We start from the raw sequence: 22,128 nt of genomic DNA, 5'->3' as shown, positions 1-22,128 counted from the left end.
GGGGAGAAGGGCCCTAGTCAGAGAGGTGACCAAGAACCCGATGGTCACTCTGTCAGAGCTACAGCATTCCTCTGTGGAGAGAGGAGAACCTTCCAGAAGGACAACCATTTCTGCAGCAATCCACCAATCAGGCCTGTATGGTAGGGTCGCCAGACGGAAGACAATCCTTAGTAAAAAGCACATGGCAACCCGCCTGGAGTTTGCCAAAATGCACATGAAGGACTCTTACACCATGAGAAACAAAATTCTCTGGTCTGATGAGACAAAGATTGAACTCTTTGGCATGAATGCCAGGCGTTATGTTTGGCGGAAACCAGGCACCGCTCATCACCAGGCCAATACCATCCCTACAGTGAAGCATGGTGGTGGCAGCATCATGCTGTGGGGATGTTTCTCAATGGCAGTAGCTGGAAGACTAGCCAGGATAGACGGAAAGATAAATGCAGCAATGTACAGAGACATCCTGGATGAAAACCTGCTCCAGAGCGCTCAACTTCAGATTGGGGCGACGGTTCATGTTTCAGCAGGACAACGACCCTAAGCACACAGCCAAGCTATCAAAGGAGTGGCTTCAGGACAACTTTGTGAATGTCCTTGAGTGGCCCAGCCAGAGCCCAGACTTGAATCCAATTGAACATCTCTGGAGAGATCTGAAAATGGCTGTGCACCGATGTTTCTCATCCAACCTGATGGAGCTTGAGAGGTGCTGCAAAGAGGAATGGGCAAAACTGCCCAAAGATAGGTGTGCCAAGCTTGTGGTATCATATTCAAAAAGACTTGAGGCTGTAATTGCTGCCAAAGGTGCATCAACAAAGTATTGAGCAAAGGTTGTGAATACTTATGTACGTGTGATTTCTTAGTTTTTTTTTTTTCATTAAATTTGCAAAAATCGCAAAAAAACTTCTTACACGTTGTCATTATGGGTTATTGTGTGTAGAATTTTGAGGACAAAAATGACTTTATTCCATTTTGGAATAAGGCTGTAACATAACAAAATGTGGAAAAAGTGAAGCGTTGTGAATACTTTCCGGATGCACTGTAATTTGCATATCCTTTGTTATTTGGATAAATTAAGACGAATACACAGTTTCCATAATATGCACAGTTGCAGCCATCTTAGGATACCTGTGGCTCCAAATTTTACTCATATTTTTTATAGACACTATTTAAATGTATGTTTTTAGTATAAATTGTGACCAAGTCTATATGATCCCAAATGTACAGTATCTGTGAATGTCTGAATGTAAGTCCATGAAATTAGAAAAAGGTAATCAATTCTATGGAGTGTACTATATTCTTGCAGAGTCTAACAATAACATAACCTTTATTGATATGCATTAATAAAGCACATCACTTAGGATCGGATCGCGGATCGGTGGATTGCAGTTTCCATGTATGGCCCACATTAGGATGTAAGACTGAGTCAAAATTGCTGGCATGTTTAGTGTTTTGTATTACCATACACTGCCTTCTACCCAGCAATTCAACACTGTATTACTATTTACTTAACTTTAACATTTAATGCATAGATACATGTGCAATGACCTACAGTGTAAAAATTCATGTATCATGAGGATATGGTTCTAGTTTTTGTTGTTACTCTGGCAATGCAGTACTCTCGTATATTACTGTGATCTTATCCAATTCTTTGTTCAAAGTATTTGCCTATAATTGTTTAATAGTCCATATATGATAAAACAAACTGTTGCCGGTGCTTTGACCTATGGCTGGATGTCTTTGTGTTTCTTACAAATAAAAATATGAGGATTTTGTAATGAAAACACTTAAGCCCGCAGCCTCTGTCACAGGGACCCCCCAATCTCTGCTGGTCCCTACATTTGCATAAATGTTTCATACATCATTAAATTGCAGCCAAAATACACTCACATCCAAGATACAGAGGGTAACATGTAGACAGGGGCTGGCTTGTGATCCACACCCAAGTAGGCTTTATATAGTATTACTTGACAGCAGCCAAGTAAAAAAAAATTGAAACAAAAGCAGGAAAGAAATCTGTCCGCGCTCGGCTGTACCCGTATTATACATGGTACCAGCTGCCATATATGAATAAACAGAAAGACAAATTGTTGCTGGTGCTTTCATTATTAGCTGCAATTCTGTGTGTACCTAACAAATAAAAGTATGTCCCTACAGTAGTATAAATGCTTCACACTTGTGAGCCGTCTCCGGGGGATCCGGCAGGATTGCAGAGACACAATATAAAGAATATGACCATGAACAGTTATAGGACCTCATTCAGAGTCGGTCTTTGCGGCTGCACGGTCGTAAGGTAAAAAGGGCCGGATATGCAAATGAACCGCTCGCAAGTTGCCTCGTTAAGATGTGATCGTTAGCTGGACGAGCGAGGGGAGGATGCGGCCGTAAGACTAAAAATACGCCCCCTTCTCGTTCGCATTACACGTCATCTCCGGGCATATAAGGATTAATCGAGAACCATCGGAGCTGGTCGAAGAGCTTAAGGTTGACCATACCCTCTCTTAAGCACTACGATCAAGTCAGTGTACAAACCACCCATGTCACATGTGCCATGACACTACTTAGTTAATTATGCACTCCCATAAAACGCCGTTTGCATAGTCAGGCACGCCTGCGCTCGGATCTCCACTCCCCCGTTCACAAGCACCTTCCCCTGTTACCACCCACAAATGCCTCATCCTGTCACTCAAACTAATGACCTGGCCAAGTTGAAGGAGAGAGCAATTTCTGATCGTAATAGCTAGTTTGCGCACGCGCATTGTGAATTTTACGCATTCGCAGTTTAGCGAACATCGGTGGCGTACGACCGTGCAGCCGCTACGACCGACTCTGAATGAGGTCCATAGTGTCATTGAAGTTTGGTTAACAGAGGGTTAATGAAGAGCACAGTCAGCTCATTGTGCACTGGGAGTACCAAGTCCAGCTGCGGTAATGGGCCACAAAACTTATAACACAAGTGTACTAGCGTTAAGGTGCTACTAGCTACTACCAAATTGCAGTCACATATGATACAGCACTGTTGGTAATTACTTAAATAATAACTTTTGTCAGCTGTCTCAATGTACTCTACATTTTACTTAGTGTGTTAATTTGCTTTGTTAATAATATAAAATAATCCATGTACTTTCCTTAAACGTATGTGTATACAAACAAACTGACAGACTTTTGACACCTATTAGACCTTTGTCACATCATGCACCTCCCCTGTAGACACCTCTGCAATGGCAGCACTATATCTGAGTGCTGCCGTTGCACACAGCTAGCTGTATTTACTCTTATAATGGGAACACCTCCATATGGCTCCCATTTCACTTACATATGAATTATTTATTGAGTTTACTTTATACGTCAAGTTCTATACAAGCTATTGAGCAATAAATGATCTCACTGCCACATTTTGTGTCTCAGGTGATACTTAGAATTTGTGCACCTACCCTTAACAGAGCCGTGCTAATAGTCCACGCCTTATGTACAGTAGGATAGCTGCCGGCCATCCATGATTGGGTCCGGAGTGGCTTACAGGCATGCGTGGACCCCAGTGCTACACAGACACTCAACGTTCAGTAGTCTGAAGGGGTTACTGCCCTCTCTATAACAGAATCAGATTGAATTCTGTAAACTACTACTGATATACTCATGTAACAAACAAATCATGTGATGAACTCCTGCTTTGTTAAGTGAATTTGTTAAGCGTAATTCTAAATGGCCATCTATGATGCACAGAACAGTATAATACAGCTGTAGCAGTCAGTGATGTGCAATGAGGTAAATGGCTGGGAAGGCACTGGCTGGTATCAGAGCTAGATACATGTATGAACCCTGAGGGTTCATGTGGGCATTGTACAAAGGTGCAGAAGTATATAGTGCTGGAAATTTGGTGTGTTTTGATCAGGGACGTGTGGAAAAGTTAGACAGGGGAGGCAGTGCCTCAGCTGTCATACACTTTTTACTTCAGAGTTTTGACTATAAAAATAATTAGAATAATACAAAGAAGATATTTATAATATTTTCTTTCTTTTATTCTCATAATTTTATAGTTAAAACTTTGGCGTATAGCTAAGTATGCCTAACCTGACCACACATCACTGGTAGCAGTTTTCTCTACGGATATGGATAATAAAAAAATAATAACTAGTAAAGGGACCAGACATATGCCAGGGCACCTCGGTCTGTCTCCTCCTCAAAGGTTCGTCCTAGCCCGCCCCCACTGTATTACTCACCCCATTCTTTTCCCAGAGGTAGTCTGTAGCCACAATCTATGCAGCAGTGCCACTTGGAGCGTCCTTAGGAATCTTCAGACGGTCACACTGCTGCCGTTACAACACCCTGGAGCATCCTCAGGATGCTCCGGGCATTGCTGTAATCACCAGCGATTGTGGGCACGCTCCGTGTGACATCACACGGAGGGAGCATGGCCTGCACCGGGCTCGCAAATACTGTTATATATATCTAAATGGCCCTCGGCATAAAAAAGGTTCCCCACCCCTGCTATAGATAATGGTATTCTCTAAATAGGTAATGCAAAATAACAGATATGGTCTAACAAAATATGATTTGCTTTACTTAGATAGGTAGGAAATAATTTCCGTAGCCAAGTCTTTCTCTTTAATGTTATACTTTCAAAAAAGGTTCCTTTTAATTTTCAGACTGGTAAAGAAAAAATGAAACCTATAATAACTGTGAAACCGCAGCCATGGTTTTCTAAATTACGCTGACCAACAAAAACAAACATTATCAATTAATAAGGTTATGTTCAATTAGATTTTATTTATTTATCTTGCCTAGGCGAACCATGAGAGTGTTGTTGTTAATATAATAGTCATCAGTTTGTTGCACACACACTCAGCAATAAAACAATCGACCATACAGAGAGACAAAAACAAGCCTCTTTGTGCACAAAGGCTGTGTGTTTTTTTGCTATGTCATTTTGAATAATCATAACAATAGTCCATTAATACTTTGGCCCTTAGGTTATTGAGATAATAATCACAGCATGCCATGATATTTCGATATATATGCCTTCTTGTGTGCTTCATTCAGTTTGGACCTTTATTCGCATCTGCATTCAATAGCCTCAGCGAATACAAATTTAAATAGAATATAAATTAGCCTTTTTATAATTGCAGTCTGAAATAGAAATGAAAATATTTGAATGTAACCACATTATCCGCAGCAAATAGTACACAATTTAATTTGTTTCATTTATTTTCCTGCATCTCTCAATCAAGTTTTAAATGAAATACCATATGTAGGATTACATTAATGTTATTAAGTAGACAATACTTGCACCAGCACTGACCTGTCTACAGTAATAGGAGGGAAGAGTGTTGTCAGTAATAGTAATGGACAATTATATAATTTAGTTTTTCACGTATCACTTAACACCAAACAGCTTAGTTAGCATAAGGTACATATATAGTTGCACTCATTAGCATTGCAGAATGTGACAGTTTCTGTTTTTCTTGTCAAGGTTAAAAAAAAGGAAAAAAACTTGACTGAAAGAATATGAAATAGCATTGTATTCTGATGGAGGCTCTGCCTCTTTTACAGCTGGTACAGAAATGATGAACAACTTGCCTTAGTAATTATAGAAGCATTTAGAGAAGCATGTATGTTGCATTTGCAGCCCCTTGCATCTGAAGAGGTGGATTAAGGATGTTAATGTGCAAGTGGAATACAGAGAAGTAAAAAGATTGAAGATAAGTGCACCCCTTTGAGATGCATAAGGGCAGGGCCAGTTCTTCGGCGCCCTGAGCTCAGGGGGAATGTCCTGACAGGGGGTGTGGCCATGGCTGCCAAAAATAAAAGAAAGAAAATAGTAATTGCGGGGCCAAACGGGTGCCATTTGCCGGGGGTGCCATTTGCTGGTCTTAACTGGTGAAGGCAGATGGGTCACTTCCTTTGTGCTTTTTGCATCTTCTGTATTTCGCAGCCGCTCCCAGAATGGCATGCACGACGACGTCACACTGGGCACCGGGCACTGGGAGAGTTTCTGGGAGACTGGGACTCCTGAGTCCCGGTGGTGGGCAAGAGCGGGCTGGGTGATGGCAGCCGCCGGCAGTAGGCAAGAGTTAGATTAGATGGCTCCAGCGAAATGACTGCAGCTGTGCCCTCAGGCCGCAGCGCCCCAGGCGATAGCCCTGCTTGCCCACCCCTAGAACCGCCACTGATCTAATGCAGATCTAGATATATATTAGCTATAATGCATAAATTTTGCACTAGCATAAGCCTAGTAAAAGTGTTTGAGTTTCTAATGATGGCTTTGAAAAAGTGTGGATGAAACCATGGAGCTGTCAGGACGAAACGCATCAGTAATTTCCTTTATGGTTTTCTGATGACCTTTCCTGGGACAGCTTCTTGTCAGATGAGCTTTCTTCAAATGCCTTATTGTATGTGTGTTTTTTGAAGTGATTAAATGTATATATAATAATAAATAATACACTATGGTCTCCACATAATCTGTTCTCTTTGAGATTGTCTCCACTCAATGGCATATACTGAAGAAGGAAGAAGTTCACAACTGAATACTACTTTTTAGTACACACATATGTACATACATTGGATTGCCCCAGAGAAAGTCAACAGATTTGTTTGCATTACAAATTACATTGACACACTTACACAGAGTGTTCCAGGCAAGCACTTAAAGTAAAGTTTCAAATGTGTAAATTATTAAGGGGCCTATTCATCATACCTTAAAACTCTCTGGAGGTAATTAGGTTTAGAACTCGCATGGAGTTCTACCTAATTACCGGAGGAATTCATCATTCCTCCTCCCCATAACTATCTATTTCGAAAAGCTGTCATTTTTGCGATAACAGCTTTTCGGGAAATAGATAGTTATCTCTATCTACACTAACTTACTGCAGCTGGAATCCGTTCTGTTACATTAGTAAAGCCAGCGCATGCGAAGCACTGCCTACACCGGCGATAAGTTTGTGTCCCCCCCACCCCCTCCCCCCCGCGCTCACCTCCCCCCATCCCCGCACTTACCTGCCCGCTGCAGCGCCTCCGGCTCCGGTGGCTGTGCTGTCACGTGTTCTCCCAGCAGCTCACAGTACAGTTTAGAAAAAAATATTTTTTTTTTCTAAACTTTATTATGTTCTGCTGGGAGAACACGTGTCTGCACAGCCCCAGGAGCCAGAGGACGGACCAGAGTGCCGGAGGAAGACGCCGGGGGACCTCACCAGCTGGAAGCAGGTAAGTGTCACCTGCTATTCGCCACCTCACAGTGGCGAATAGTAACTCCATCAAATTCCGAAAATACATAATTTTCATAATTTGATGAATAGCATAATTTCCATATCCCCATACTAATGTATGGTGAGTGTGGAAATTAACGCAGGTGGACTTAGAATTGAGATATCAGTGATATAAGTGTGTTCATGAATACTAAAATAACATTAATTAAGGAAAATGTCCTTAAAAATGTTATTTTAGTGTTGATGAATAGGCCCCTAAATGTCTACAGATTTAAAAAACTGAAAAAAGCTGCTTGCATAAGAATTCATACAAGCTCTGTGCTGTGCAAGCCCTGTGCTGGCCTAACAATTGGCTGTCTCTCAGGGGCCTATTCATCAAACGGTAAATGGCCCATTCATTATCAGGGGTCCAAATAGGACCACCTGATATTCATCAAACTTCGAAAACTGAAAGTTTGCGAGAACAAGCGCCATCTTCAGATGGTGCTTGTTCTCGGATCCCAGCTTCTTCCTATGGGAAGGAGTTCCGGGGATGCGAAGAGGGTTCAGAGCAGATTCCTCCGCTACCTCCTCACTAACTCCCTGGCGGCCATGCGCATGTGTTACTTCAGGTTACGCATGCATAGACACGCCGACAGGGAAAGGTAAGTAATGCAACTACTTCTGTAGCTGCGATACTAACTGAGGGGACAGCTGCTTTTCGGAGCAGCTGACCCTGCATCGGAGCAATGATAACTTGCTCCACTGTAAACTACCACTCACTGAGAGATGGATACTTAAGTATCCCTCGCAGCGAGATTAATATGGACCCCGATGATGAATAGGCCCCTTAGCTTCTACCTAAGGTTATCTTTTATGATAAAAACGACTCCCTAACTCCAATAGCTTTGGTTATACTGTGAATCTACAGGAAAGCTTTCAACATTTTAAGAAAATGAAAGTTATAGACATGCACAAGATAGGAAAAAGCTACAAAATAATGTCCCTGTTATTGGATATCCCAGTGAGCACTGTGGGATCAACTGAGAGGAAATGGAAGCTGGATGATACCACCCAGGCACTGCCTAGACAAGGCCATGCTTCAAAACTTGAAGGACTGATGGATAGTGCAAAATACAGTGAGATACTGCAGGACAACCTGCTTTAGTGTGCTAGAAAACTAAAGCTCAGAAGAAAGTTTCACCCCCCAGGTATGCAGTGTCAGACTGGGGCATGAAGGGCCCACCAGGGAAATGCAACGGAAAAGGCCCACTGAAGGGGTGTTACCAGCTATTGGGTAGATAAGTATAACAGAGTTAGAGCTACAGAATGCATTCAGGAATAAGAATTTATTGTGGGTGCAGCATGTGTCTATCAGTGAGGTGGGTGTTAGGATGTGTCTATCAGTGAGGTGGGATGTGTCTATCAGTGAGGTGGGTGTCAGGATTTGTGTATCAGTGAGGTGGGTGTCAGGATGTGTCTATCAGTGAGGTGGGTGTCAGGATATGCCTATCAGTGAGTGTCACCACTGGCATAACTACTGGAGGTCCAGGGGGGTGGCTGCTAAGGGGCCCGGGCCGCCTCCGGGGACCGGCCCTTCCCCTGCACCTAGGGTGCCAGGCCAGCCGTGGTTGCATTCTCCTTCAGCAGCAGTGTGCTGGACTGTGCAGGGCTGGCACATCTGCCCTCCTGATCGGCTCTGCCTTCATCCCTCCTCACTGACTGATACTGGGAGGAGGCGTGGCCCTGATCCTGAGAAATTCCAGCAGGCTTAGCATGGCTCCCCCCCAGCATCAGCCAGTGAGGAGAGATGGAGCTGAACTGATGGGTAAATATGCCTTACTTGTGCAGCACACTGCTGAAGGAGGACACGACCATGGAACAGAGGTAAGTTGCGGAAGGGGGTGGAGGAGTGCGTGGGAGGGGACCTAGGGGGGCCTGTGAAAAATTTGTTATGCCAACAGTAAAGCATCCTGAGACCATTCATGTGTGGAGTTGCTTCTCAGACAAGGGAGTGGGCTCACTCACAATTTTGCCTAAGAACACAGCCATGAATAAAAAATGGTACTAAAACATCCTCCAAGAGCAACTTCTCCCAACCATCCAAGAACAGTTTGGTGACGAACAATGCCTTTTCCAGCATGATGGAGCACCTTGCCATAAGGCAAAAGTGATAACTAAGTGGCTCGGTGAACAAAACATCAACATTTTTAGTCTATGGCCAGGAAACTCCCCAGACCTTAATCCCATTGAGAACTTGTGGTCAATCCTCAAGAGACGGGTGGACAAACAAAAACCCACAAATTCTGACAAACTCCAAGCATTAATTAGGCAAGAATGGACAGCCATCAGTCAGTATGTGGCCCAGAATTTGATTGACAGCACACCAGGGTGAATTGCAGAGATCTTGAAAAATTTAATTGTCAATAAAAGCCTTTGACACTTTTATGTAATGCTTGTAATTTTACTTCAGTATACCATAGTAACATCTGACAAAAAGGTCTAAAAACACTGAAGCAGCAAACTTTGTGAAAACCAATACTTGTGTAATTCTCAAAACTTTTGGCCATGGCTGTAGAAATATCCCAATATAGACTTAAATGTCATCAATGACATTCTAACATAAAAAGACACCTACAAAAATTTCCACTTAAAGTAGAATGTTAGTAGCGTAAATATAGTACTCCAGGTGACTTCCTCACATATAAGACTATCTACCACTCTTATCATAAGGTTTTGGACATTGCTAAACAAACATATTTTCAGTCTCTCATCTCTGCTCAATCTTGTAACACCAAGCAACTTTTTAATACATTTAAATTGCATCCTACCACTTCCACACCCAACTCACCAACTAATATCAGTGTACAAGTTCGAGATCTTGCTTCCTATTTCAAGGACAAGATTGATAAAATCCAAAATGAGATGGTATGCTCTTCCTCAGCCAGCCACCTGCTCAATTGCTTCTCTGAACCCTCTAGCACATTCTCTGCATTTGATCCCACAAAAGAAGATGAAGTATCAAAATTCTTTGCATCTTCCTACTCTACTAGCTCATCTCTTAATCCTATACCCTCACCAATCAGTAGAGCTCTATCACCTGTACTCATCCCATCCTTAATTAAAATCTGTAATCTCTCTATCTTTCCATCATTATTTAAGCATGCAGTGATTATTCCTATTCTGAAAAAATAACACAATTCTGACCATGTCTCTCTCAAATTACCGTCCCATCTCTCAGCACCCTTATTACCTACATGATATCACTTTCAATGTGTCACAACTCACAAATAGGTAATGGATGCTAGTCTGAATTTCAAGATTGACGAGACCTTCTACTGAGGCATGGAGTCTAATGTGCCGGCGGTATTCACGAGGGACTCACGCAAAGAGGTTTGGACATAGCTGTGTCTGATACACAGATCACAGCCCTCAGACTTGGTTACCTAATACAGGTGCTGGAGCCTATACTCTATACACTATTAGAGTGTCCTTAGGAACTTCCTTATTGTTATATCTGTATTCGGCTGGTCGAGTCTGGACTGAATCATTGGAATGGGTGCTGACTTGTTCATCTGTTATGATGATGTCAGCCTGGGCGTTGGCCTGATCAACAGTGATTGGTTTGTCAGAAGTTTAATCAGGTGCTGGCTCTTGGGTCTGTGTGAGTTGTTCTGTTCTGGCTTAGTCTCCCACAGGATTCCATGTGGGAGACTAAGCCTGGTCCCTAGTTCTAGCTGTTTGCAAGCTGCCCAGGAAGGGTTGCTGGTTTCATCATCTGCTAAGTATACTGGATACATTATATTACATATCATTGCTAGCAGATATACACCTGGCTAATATACTACCCTGGATCGTCCATGTGTTTTGAAATGTCTTATCCTGCAGTTTGCTGTATAGCTAAAGAAATTACTGAGTTTTTCAATTACTGTCATGTTTATTGAATTATCATTCTAGAACTAATATTATTGCTTAAGAATGTATATATTATTAATTTAGTGAAAATATAACTGCATACCCTTTTGTTAATTGCTTAATTTAAAGTAGCTAAATAGCACCCTAGTTTGTTACTAGCTTGCACTGATGGTAACTGCAGGAGAGCATTCTGGTAATCACTGATTAGGAGTGCTGCTTGTGTTGCTACATCAATTAGCTTTAGGTAGAGTTCTTCTGTCTAGTTTGTGAAGCTAAGCAGTAAGGGCTTGGGTTTATTCCTGGATGGGAGACCTTCTGACATATAGTTTCCTATATGAGTTTTTAGTGTCACATTCCTTTGTCTACATTTTGATACCTGTGCTTCCTGCACTGTTATTACTTTTAAGTGCAAATTCTAGGTGGTAGCCAAGTAATAACGAAGAACTCTGTGTTTCGGGTAAGGGGTTTGTTATTGGAAAAGGGCATTTTTTGTAAGTTTTTACAGTGCAGGAGTTCATCATGTATCATAACATTTATGTAGGAGGAGACGTGAATTTGGCACCCATATGACGTCACCCTTGGCGTGTCTGGCCCTTTAAAAATATTTCTGATCAGCCCACGCGGCCCTATGGGTCTGTAACCGCTCACCAAAAGAAGAGGAAAAAAACACTGGGACCGCACACAATGTGCCCCAGGAAGCTGCAGAGCAGGGAAGCCAGTCGGGCGTTGAAGCAGCGGGTGCTAGAAACCATGCACCCACTGCCCTGTAGACCACCAGTGCTGCTGGACCTGCTAGGTAGATGACAGGATCTGGCACACCATGAAATACTGTACTGAATACTCCACAAATGACTTGTGAGGGAACCTCTGGTGGAACTTCCAAAGAAGTTGCATGAATATCCAAGGCCTTGACCCAGCAGCGTTCTTCAGGACCATATACTTTGTAGTCCACCAGGAATTTGACTGTACCTTGAGAAACTCTGGAGTCAAAAATCTGCTTCACCTCATACTCCTCCTGATGATCTACTGGAATAGCTGAAAGAGGGTCAGAGGGCCTCGAAAATTGATTCAGAACCAGTGATTTCAAGAGTTTGATGTGGAAGACATTCAGAATATTAAGTGTGCCAGGGAGCTTCAGGTGATATGCCACAGGGTTGATCACTTAGAGAATCTGGATTGGTCCAATGAATCTGGGGGCAAACTTCATTGTAAGCACCTTCAGTCACAGATGTTTGGTTGACAGCCAGACTCTGCCACCTGCACTCAGTAAAGGAACCCTCTTCCTTTTCCTGTCTGCAAACACCTTATACCTCGAAGAGGCTCTGCACAAATTCTTCTTTACCTCTCTTCAGATACTGTATTGAGGAAACTCTTAACCATATCGCGGACGACTGGGAGTTATACTAACCCAAGGACTGACAATTCCGGTAACACAGGGTGCAAACCATACTGGATAAAGAATAGAGAGTGGCCTGCTGTCTCATGGAACAGATTGTTGTGAGCAAATTTAGTCCATGGCAGCAAGTAGACGAAATCGTCTTGAATGGCCGAAACTTACATTCGGATGAATTTCTCCAAATCCTAAATCACCCGCTCCAACTGACCGTTACTCTGGGGATGGTAGGCTGATCTCCCTTGGGAAAGCCTCTACTAGCTTTTGAGCCAAATGTAAGCCTTTTAACGGAACAAAGTGAGCGGCCTTGAAAAACCTGTCCACTACTACCCAGATGGTCTGGAACCTTAACAGAATGGTAGATTGATGACAAAGTCCAAAGAAATATGGGTCTAAGGGCGGTCAAGTACTGACAATGGATGCAGGGAACCTGAGGGTGAGTGAGGTGGAACCTTGTGTTGAGCGAAGGTAGAGCAGGCTACCACGAAGTCCTTAACATCTTGACAGACCGTTGGACACCAATACCCCCTAAGAATTAGCTCCAGGGTTCTTTTCTCACCTGCATGAACGGTGACGCGTGAACCATGTGCCCATTGTACACAGAGCTCAGGTGCTACGAATGTCTTCCCTGGAGGAATTTTGACCTTGGTGGTTGCCGCTAAAAAGCAAGCCGGTTTCAGAATAGGCTTATTTTCCCAAACTTCATCCTCCTCAGCGGAACTGAATGCCCGAGACAATGCATCAGCTTTGATGATTTTGTTGCCTGGCCGGTAGGTGATCACCAGATTGAAGTGGTTGAAGAACAGCGACAATCTGGATAGTTCAGACAGTGAGCAGTCTTGAGGTAAGTAAAGTTCTTGTGGTCAGTGTAAACCGTCACAGAGAATTTTGCACCTTTTCAGCAGGTATCGCTATTCCTGCAGGGCTAGCTTGATGGCTGACAATTTTTTATCCCCGATAGCGTAGTTTTTCTCCGTGGCTGAAAATTTGCAGGAAAAGCAACCACAAGAATACCACTTTCCCCCCTCATCCTTCTGTGAAAGCACTGCCCCAACCGTAGAGGAGTGCACCGCCAGAAAGAAGGGCTGATCACAGAAGTGGGTGTTGCGGTGGGGGGGGCGCGGGGTCCGCAATTGCGGGGGGTGGGGCTTAGTGTCAGGGGTGGGGCTTTGCGACGGTAGGTCGGCGCATGCGTCAGCACTTGTCACGGTATTTTTTGTGAAAATACCATGATAAGTGTGTAGAGGGGATTCGCAGGGACAGAGCTTTATCACAAGCTCTGCCCCTGCAAGGGATTTTTAGTAAATCCTTGTGATATTGCCTAAATTTAGTAATATCACACTACAATCTGCATTCAAAATGCGGATTGTATTAAATAGAGCCCTATCTCTTTATAGAAGATCAGGATGTCATCCAGATACACCATAACATACTTGTATAACGGATCTCAAAAGATGTTAATCATGTACTTTTAGAAACAGCATGTGCATTGCTTAAAACAAAAAGCATGGCCAAGTACTCGCAATGACCATCACGTGTGTTGAAGACCATCTTCCACTCATCCCCCTCTCATTTCCTGATTAAGTTATAGGCCCCTCTGAGATTTAATTTAGAAAAAACCTTAGCTCCTTTTAATGCAATCAAAGAATTCCAAGATTAGTGGTAGAGGATAACGATCCTTAACGGTGATAGAGTTCAGACCCCAATAAATAAATACATTGGGGCCAAATGTAATATGGTGAGAGTTTAGAAAATATGAGAGTTTAGCAGTATACTCTCACACTTTTTAAACTCAGCCAACTCTCACCATTTAAACTCTCATACCCATTTTGATGATAAAAATCGAGCAATGTGAGAGTTTGCTGCTAAACTCTCACATTTTCTAAACTCTCCCTATTATATTTGGCCCAAGGTCTCAAACCTCCATCTTTCTTCTTAACAAAAAATAACCCCGCTCCCGCGGGTGATTTAGACTTCCTGATGAACCCGCACTACTTGATGTATTCAGAAACTGCTTTGGCCTCAGGTAGCGAGAGAGGAAACACTCTCTCGCGGGGAGGCACTTCCGAGGCAGTAAATATATAGCGCAGTCCCACTCCCAATGACCTGGAAGTGTCTTAGCTGCCTTTTTATTGAATACATCCCTAAAAGCCTGGTATGGAGCTGGAAGAGGATTTTCTGGGCATACGACCGAACTCCGGATGAGACAATGTGGACGTTTGATAGATGGCAAGCATGACTGATGGCACTGGGATCCCCACAACAGGATCCGAGGTTCACTACAATCTAAAGTGGGGGCGTGCTTGTGCAGCCATAAAAGACCCAGGATAATCGTATTCTTAGCTGATGGGAGTATATAAAAAGGAATTAACTCCTTATGAAGAGCACGAACTTGCATGATGACCTCTGAAGTCCTGGAGTGGATAGTAGCCATAGGAAGTTTATTCCCGTCCACTCCGATAATGCAGAGTGGCATCTGTAATGGCTTTCTTGGCTGAGATGAAGTTGCCATCGGCACCCATGTCTAAAAAGGCCTAATAATTTCATACGGTTTCTCTAGAACCAGCGTCACATCGATAGTAAACTGGGAGGAAGCATTTCCTTTTGGGGTGTGCTGAAATAAAACTAATATGACCACCCCTCGATCAGTTAGGCCTTCTTGTCTCCCAGTCATTGAAAACAGCCAGAGAGCAGATGACTTGGTTCGCCACAGTACAGACACAGCTTTTTCTTGTACCTCCTTTCCCTCTCTGCAGCAAGAAGACGTGACTTCCCGATCTGCATAAGCTCTTCTGGAGACTCAACCGGAGATGTGAAACAGGGAGCAAGTTTGAAGCTAAAGCATCGGAACTGTTCCCTCTCTCGTGATCTTTCTCTGTGTGAAGATCTACCCAGATACAAAAGGAAATTAGGTCATCCAGAGATGTTGGCAATTCTCTGGATGCCAATACATCCTTGATTTGTTCTGATAGACCTTGAATAAATGCAGCTATCAAGGCCTCATTGTTCCAGCCTAACTCCGAGGCAAGGGTTCGAAATTGCACTGTATATTGTCTCGCATCACAGACTGGTTGCCTTGCTTCAATTGCAGAGGTTACGCACCCAGGCTCATCAAAGTCCTTACGGAGCACTGCTAGGAACTCAGCACTGTTATTGACCAGAGGGTCATTTCTTTCCCATAATGGAGAAGGCCAAGCCAATGCCTGTACAGAGAGCAGATGACATAAGCCACTTTCGTCCTCTCTGAAGGGAAAATCCTCACCTGGACCTCGAACTGAAATGAGCACTGATTCAGAAATCCTCGACAGCCTTTGGGGTCCTCATCATACTCTGATTCAGAATCCATAACGGTGCAGAAGCACCTGCAGCCTGTACAGGCAACTCGTTGCATAAGCGTTTGTAGGTACTGCATAAATCTGGGCCTGGTCTTGTTCTTCCTTCTCAAATCTGATGAGGAGATTTTCTAGCAATCTCGAGGTGATAGATTACCGGGAGCATCCATGTTGGGCCAGAGTATTCTGTCACAACTCATGGATAGGTAGTGGATGCTAGCCTGTAATTCAGGATTGGTGAGACCTCGTACTGAGGAGTCTAATGTGCCAGCGGTATTCACCAGGGACCCCTGCAAGCAGGTTTGGACTTATCTGCTTTTGACACGCAGGTTGTGGCCCTCAGCTGGCATACCCTGGATACAGAGCTGTACGAAGGAGATTTACTAATATAGTTAAAAAGCAGGGTCAGAACCAGACAGACAAGACAGTATCAGGAATCAGACAATATCAAGGTGAGAACTAGAATACCAATCGCAGTACCAGGGAGGAAACAAAGTGGGTCACGGATAAGACAAGATCAGGAATGAGCAGGAATAATCACGGATAGAGGAACACTGGAGTAAGGTTGGGAGCCTATACTCTAGCACCACAGTGTCCTCAGGAACCTCCTTATATAGGAGGAGAATTAAATTTGGCACCCAAATAATGTCACTCTTGGCGCGCCTGGCCCTTTTAGAATATTTGTGAGCGGCCCGCGCAGACCTATGGGAGCCACAGCCGCTTACCGGAAGAAGAGGAAACAAGCCACCAGGACCACACACAGCGTGCCACAGGTGGCTGAAGAGCAGGGAAGCCGGCCTTATGTTGAAGCAGCGGGCGCTGGAGACCACTCGCTTGCTGCCCTATGTAGACCACCAGCGCTGCCAGACCCGGTAAGTAGAAGCCTAGAAGGATCTGGCACGCTGTGACACAATGTTAATAACACTACAACCCACCATACCCTTCAAGCGCGCTACGTGGGTTTCAGCCATCGCATGGATCTGTCCTTTGTTCCCCACATTCAATCTGCTCCCAAGTCCTATTACATACAGTACATCTAAAAACATCCAGAATACGTCCATATCTTACACAAGTCACTGCAAAAACTAAGTAAGCTTTCATAATGCTACCTTTGATGTTAATTACATGGTTCACCTATAACAACAATGGCAATATTATGTTCTTTCATGTTTTAGATGCCAACACAGAAACATACCCCCAAAATACAAACATTTATACACATCATACATTTTTGACTGATTAGTAAACAAAACTTTGTGCATACATTTTTGTTGTTATTATTGCTGTTTTCAATGTTTAATTTATAGGGTGCCCTGGGGAATGTTATCTTTAGCAAATGCTCATGTTGCCCAAGACCACTTCCCATCACCAAAGCAAAGTAGACACCCAACCTTGCTGATCTTCTTCCTATAATAACGCCCATTCTCAGCGCTCAGTGTTTGGGGATCACTAGGGCATCAACAGCACCGCCATGTTAGATAGAAAACAGTACACTCCCAATGGTAAAAAAAACACAGGAATTGTCACACAGATCAGTAATGTTACAAAGAGGAGCATATATTCAGTTGGGTACAGGATTTTGGCAGGAAAAAGGGTGGGCACCTCACGCCCAATTTTGAATTATCACAGGTTTGCACGCTCCCGATACCTGCAGTACTCAATAAAAAAAATAGTTGCAAATTTTTTTGCGGGCAACATCCCTCTGGGGACGAAAAAAAGATAGAGCCACAGAACTCTGGGAACTCACCAATGTGTTCCGGCCTCTCCCATGCTTGGCTGCCAACTGACTGGGACACAAATACACCTAACAGCTCACACACACAATGACTGACACTGACTGATGGCTTCTCTCACACAGAGGGGGTCACACACACTGACAGTGGGTCACACACACACACATCAGCAGCACCCCTACAGACACCCAAGCAGCACCCCATGCACACCTAAACACAAACAGCACCACTCACAGCAGACCCTGGGAAGACGTATGACTTCCAGCATGTCGGGGAAGCGGAGGAGGAGAACAGCACTGTAAGACAGTAAGTAATTATGGATTAATTAAGCTAATTGGAAACTTCCATTTGCTTTATTAGTCTTTAGTCCAAGGGGTTGAGAAGCAAGTCCTGACATATTTTCCTAAAAATAACGATTGAGTCCCCAAAAATAAAAGTCATTCCCCCAAATTGAATACCGAAAATCTCACACCTGTGGGAAAAACTCTGTGGTGCGAGATTTTTGGTAAATTTGCACCTAATTGAATATGCGCCAGAAAAGAGTGACAATGGGCATGATTCAGCAAGGATCGCTATTCTGCTTATACGCACGCAACGCAGTTGCTAAAATCAGCAGTGATATGTAAATGTTTGTATTTGCATTGCCATCGCATCCTAAAATAAGGACGCCCACTTCCCCTTACTCACATCCGTACACATTGGCAACATAGCAAAAATAATCGGTAACATTGAGTAACATCGGACCCATACGCACACTTAAGGCAACTCAGACCTCACTCAGGAACTGCTAACTTTAGCGCACGCTATGAGACATGCGTATGGTATTGCAGTGGATAATTTATGCATGCCCCTGCAACGCAGTTGAAACGCACTGGCGCGCATGTGTTCGCCTGACCACCCCCCCATCACCACCCACAAACTGCACTTCCCCGTCAATCACTCTGCGATGGGTCTGCCTCGCCACTGCGATCGCAGCTCCGATCACAGCGGCTGGTTTGCGCACGAGCACTGCGATGCATATGCATGCGCAGTTCGAAACAATCGGCTGATTGTGTACGTATGAGCAACTGCGATCCAAGCTGAATCAGGCCCAAAGTCTGCACATAGAAACAAGCTCACAAGTGCACGTCATAAGGCGTTCATACATATATTGTGATAAAAACATAATAACCTCTTATGCTAAGCTTAACTTCTAAATGAAATAACCACACAGACAACGATAGCTTAGGTCGAATTAGAATTGGTTTATTTACTAAATTGTAAATTTAATTAAAGAGGGTGGCAAAAGAAGGTGCTACCACTACCTAGCTCTAGTCCATATAAATCTTACTACAAAAAACTGGGGGACGACTAAAATGCCCCCACCTCTCAAAAATGCGTAACCTGCGCTGTGCAAGTCTCACCGCCCCTTACTTTGGCACAGTCCGGACACTTCCGCAAAGAATAGTGCCCGATTGTCCAACCCACATAGGTAGGACCCACTCACCATCCTTCAAAAGAGCAAGTGCTTCACAACGACCGCTTATGCCACATGTGGCCGCTGGTTAGTAGCGCCTTCCCGCCACGCCAGGTTCCATGAACCGCAGCCTGCCACCCAACAACAAAACAGCTAATCAAAAACAGAAAAAATACCTTTAAGAAAAATTCCCATCCCCAAAGGCGATAAATGTACCCCATCTGACCTAAAATAGTGGGCATTCTCCAGAACCAAAAGAGGGTGCCTAATTACAACACCCCCAGCAGCCAACACAAACTTAGCCACTGCAATATTTACCTTCTTCCTGGCTTTGTCCAAAGCAACCACATCTACAGACCCTCTCCAATTAAAACGAGGTACAATTTCTGACCACGCTAAACGTACCCCCGGCCAATGGGACAACACCCTATCCAAATCCTCTCTGACTCTTAGTATCAACTCGATGCCTTTGATCTGACCTACATCATTACCTCCTAAATGTATAATCAACCAATCAGGACGGCCCCATTGCCTCTCATGGCTAAAAAGCAGACCCAAAAGGGAATCCCAATGCAATCCTCGAACTCCTAACCATCTAACTGTGCGGCCACCCATTAGCATACCCGCTCTTTTAGCTAGGGATACCCGCTCTTTTAGCTAGGGGGTGTCTTTCAGCCCAAAACATATAGGAGTGGCCCACCAGCCATACTTGCTCCGCAGAGCCCGTGGATGCTGAAAAAGAAAACACCTAACTGTCAGATAATGTACTTGTGAACTTAAAACCAATGTAAACGAAAACACATGCGACATACAATGTTAGTACATAAACCCAGGCGAAGGAGAAAACTTAAAAAACCTCCCGTGGACCACTTGTATAGCCAATTGTAAATTAAGGCCCCCGCGGAGGAAAAATGTAAAAAATCCGTTCACACCCCCAGTTTTTGAAAGCTAATCTTTCAAAAACTGACGGGTAAGCAGCGTTTCTGGGTTGGCGCAACAGGCGCAAAATCACAACTTATCGCAACGAACATAACTTTTAAAAGCAGCTGATTTCCACCTCCCCATCTGCTGAATAGCAGCTGCTGGCATTCCTTCAGCCGCAGCGCACGTAGCAGCGCCGATGCGTAACGAGTGAGTACCATAGTCCTCACTCTTCAAGCCCAAAGCAAGCAAACATTGCCTAAAAACCGCCGCAAACTGAAATTCCGTAAGAGGGGAAGAATCTACATGAACTAAAAATTGGAAACCCCCTGCCGGCTTTGCTTGACTGTAAAGGCCCCCAAGACGCAAAGGGCAGATGTCAGGTATGGCATGAGATTTAAGGGAAACCCACTTCCCACGGCCAGTCTGATCCGTTTTAGAACGGGAAATTTTACACAAGACTGATTCTTTTTTAATCAGCACGTTTCTGGACAGCAATCTGGTGACCTCCGATCGTTTATTGACCGCCACCAGCTCGCTGACCTGAAAGGCCCCAAAAAAAGCAAATGAAAAAGCACCCCGGAAAAGCAAGGCTTCAAAATCATTCGCAGCCACCGATGGCAATATTGACATAAGGTCCCGAAGCAATCGTAAATCAATGGGCCTGCGGTCATCCGCAGAAGCAGGTCTATCTCTGGCAGAACCTTTAAGAGCCCTAGATAGCACAAATGTCTTGGTGGGATCAGGTCTCTGGTTAAACTTTGAGTAAATGGAAATGCCTGCTAACGCAGCAGCCATGGCTGCCCTAGATCTACCCCTTTTGTAGTGACCCCAAACAAACGCTAACAAGCAATCCTCCTGTGACTTACCCGCATCCCCATACTTAACCCTGTAAGCCTCCCAGTCCTGCCACGCAGATGTGTATGCCCGTAATGTAGATAGTGCCAAGGACTTACGCGCCAGTCCAGCTATGCCTGCTCGATAATCTGCCAGACATAAGGAGGACATGTTAAGCCAAAAGGGGCATCCCCAGGCACCAAAGTGCGAAACCTAGAAAATTGGAAACGTGACAAAGCATCTGCTATGTCATTCTCAACCCCTGGTACGTGTTCTGCTGAAAAATTTATGTTAAACTGCAAACACCTCAGCATCAAATGCCTCAGAAGCCTCAAAGCCTCAGGGGAAGATGAGCGCTGATTGTTAACAGCGTGTACTACCCCCAAATTGTCACATCAAAATACCACGCTCTGATTCGCCAATCTGGTGGCCCAAAGCTCCACAGCCACAATAATTGGAAATAACTCCAGCAACAACAGATTGGCCATGAAACCCCGTGCGACCCATGACAGTGGCCAACGCGCCACACACCATTCCCCTTGAAAAAATGCTCCGAAACCCGTACAACCAGCTGCATCAGTAAATAATTGCAGAGTGGAATTAAAAACCCTAGAAGAAGGCCATATGAGTTCCCGGTTAAAATTTGACAAAAAGGAAAACCACACTCGAAGATCATCCTTGATTTCCCTAGGAAGGCGGATGGTATGATGCGGCTTTAGCACACCCGCCGTTGATTTCTCAAGCTTACGGCAAAAAATCCGCCCCATAGGAATAATTCGGCAAGCAAAATTAAAAGAGTCTAAAAGGGATTGCACCTGCTTCAACCGGAGCCTTTCTAGCTGCAAACATTCCTCTATTTGCTCCAAAAGCTTCTGGACCTTATCTGCCGGGAGGCGGCAGCATCCCGCCCTGGAATCGACTTCGATACCCAAATAGGACAAACAAGAAGTGGGGCCCTCTGTCTTTTACTGAGCAACTGGAACCCCCAAAACATGAAACAACGAGCTGGCTGAAAACAAAATTTCTTGACAAATCTTGCTATTTCCAGGACCTATAAAGAGAAAATCGTCTAGATGATGGGCAACACCATAATGACCTGTGCCCGCGACAATGCACCAGTGAAGGAAAGTGCTGAATTTCTCAAAATAGGCACAAGAAACAGAACACCCCATGGGCAGACATTTATCCACGTAGAACTTACCCTCCAACTTAAAACCCATATAACGCATGGAATCGGGGTGTAGTGGCAGTAGCTGAAAAGCTGACTCGATATCTAACTTTGCCATCAACGCCCCAGGGCCAAAACTGCGAATCAAACACAGTGCGTCGTCAAACAATTGATACCGCTCCCTGCAAAGCTCCT

The sequence above is a fragment of the Taudactylus pleione genome, unplaced genomic scaffold, assembly GCF_031769625.1.
Source record: "Taudactylus pleione unplaced genomic scaffold, aTauple2 ptg000162l, whole genome shotgun sequence".
Classification (NCBI taxonomy): Eukaryota; Metazoa; Chordata; class Amphibia; order Anura; family Myobatrachidae; genus Taudactylus; species Taudactylus pleione.
Note: the sequence above shows the minus strand (reverse complement) of the source record.